Source organism: Balaenoptera ricei, chromosome 20 (assembly GCF_028023285.1).
Source record: "Balaenoptera ricei isolate mBalRic1 chromosome 20, mBalRic1.hap2, whole genome shotgun sequence".
In the NCBI taxonomy this organism is placed as follows: Eukaryota; Metazoa; Chordata; class Mammalia; order Artiodactyla; family Balaenopteridae; genus Balaenoptera; species Balaenoptera ricei.
Genome location: NC_082658.1, coordinates 36,782,422 through 36,784,642, shown reverse-complemented (window position 1 = coordinate 36,784,642; position 2,221 = coordinate 36,782,422).

The following is a 2,221-nucleotide window of genomic DNA, read 5'->3' as shown; positions in this document are numbered from 1 at the left end:
CCGCGCGGCCTCCCTCAGGCCCGCCCCCGCCCACCGCGCGGCCCCGCCCCTCTCGCGAGGCCTCGGGGGCCAGGGCCCCGGCCGCCCGCCCCTCCGGCCCCGCCCACCTCTCTGGCCCTACCTATCCTGGGGCGGTGGCGCGGCTCGGGGGGCAGGCTGCGGGCCTTCCTCCCACTCTCGCGCCGCCAGGAGGCCTGCGGGGGCGTGCGGACACCACTGGAGCTGCCCGGGCCCACTGGAGCCGCGGGCGAGGGAGGGGCCTGCGGCGAGAGCTTGGCGTCTGGGCGGAGGTGTGAGGTGCGACCGGAAGGCCGAGAGGCCTGAGGCGGTAGGGCCGTGGGGAGGGGGAGGAGCTTGATGGGAAGGGCGGGCCCTGTGGGCGGAGTAACAATTAGGTCGGGGCGTTAGAGAGGATGGATGGTTGAGCCTTCTTAGTGTGTAATCAGCGAGAGTTCTAGCATGAATGATTTACACAGTATAAATTAACCTTTTCTGTGACTTCCAGCCTCACTGGGGGAGGTGGGAGCTGGCGCAGTTTTGAACGTTGTAAGGGAGAAAACTGACAGTTTTGAGAGTGTTATGTACTGATAGAACAGGACAATCCAAGTAAAAAATTGGTAGCTGTCACCTTCGCTCTCGCTAGTTACTTATTAAACAGAAAGCTGAGGGCTTACAATGTGCCAAACACTGTGCGAAGAGCCCCAGCTCTCCCAGAGTGCCAGGACTGTTGAAACATGCCTAACAAGAAGGATTTATTAGCCCTGTTTGTAATGGCTTACTGCACGCCAGCTTCAATCTCTGCAACCACGCGCCATGCTAAATTTATCATCCCCATTTTACAGGTGAGGAGAACAAGAGGTACGTGATTGTTGTCACAAACCCAATGTTGGGGCTGAGATCACTTTGTTTTAACTTCGTCATCGAAGAGAGAATTTCTCTTATTTTGTTACTTCTCTGAGAAACTTGCCCTGGACTGTCTTGTTAAAAAGCAGATTCTTATTTCCTTTTTCAGGGATGAGGACTGAGAGTCTTCATTTCTAATAACTGGTCTAATGTTGATGGTTCCCAGGCCACACTTGGAGTGGCAATGCTGAAACATTTAATAACCTGGACTGTGAAGATTGAGGGAGGGCATGTGGTGAAATGGGAAGAGCAGTTAGATGGCATTATGAGGCCTGGGCTCAGATTCCTGCCCTCACACATCTAATTATGTCTTCCTGTGCTTCTGTTCATCTCTCTGCGCCTCAGGTTCCTCATCTGCCACATGGGACAGTTGGATGAGATCTCTAAAGCTTCCCTTCCCCTCTGATAGCCTTCATGTGTATGGAAATATCGTTGTCTTTTATGAATCCTAGTTGAGGCAGAGCCCTTAAATTAGTTTAGATTTGGAAAGGTAACAAAAGAATATACTTTTAAAAAGTGAGGATTCCCCCTCCCCATTCCCATTATAGAACATTTGGGAAATACAGAAAAATAAAAAGGAAGAAAAAGAATCATCCATCTCTCACCTCAAAGACACTCTGTGTTTGAACATTTTGGTCTATTTTCTTCCATTATTTTCTATGGAAACAATGGTTTACTTTTTTGTACACATAATTTTGATCATATGGTAGATATAGTCTCTATCTAGCTAATTTTTCATTTAACATTACAAAATAACCTTTACATGTTTTTATAAATTTGTATTTAATGGTTGCATAATATTCCATTCTATGAATACAGTTCACAGTTTATGTAACCTTAACTCCGTTGTTGGCTATTTAAGTTGTTTCTAAAATATTAGAAACAACTGGACCGCCTGCCCCCGATGTCAGAACACAGAGGTCATCCGGGATCCCCTTCACCACCCTCCTGTTTGCACCTTCTGTTTCCTAGGTCCTGTGACTTCCCCGTTCTTGGTGAATTCTCTAGTTTTTGTGGAGCACATCCTTCAGTAGCTTTTAGAGCAAGGGAACATGGGAAGCATATTTTTGAGTCCTTGCATGTCTACAAATGTCTCTGTTCCACCCTCCATACCTGATTATTTATCTGCATGTAGAATTCCAAGTTGGAGATAATTTTCCTGCACACCGTTAAAGAGAGTTCTCCATTTCTGCTTGCTTTTAGTGTTGCTGTAGAGATGTCTGACGTTACTCTTGTTCCTGATCCCTAGAACGCAACTTGTTTTTGCTTTCCTGAAACTTGTAGAATCTTCGCTTTTTCTCCAGTGTTCTGAAATTTC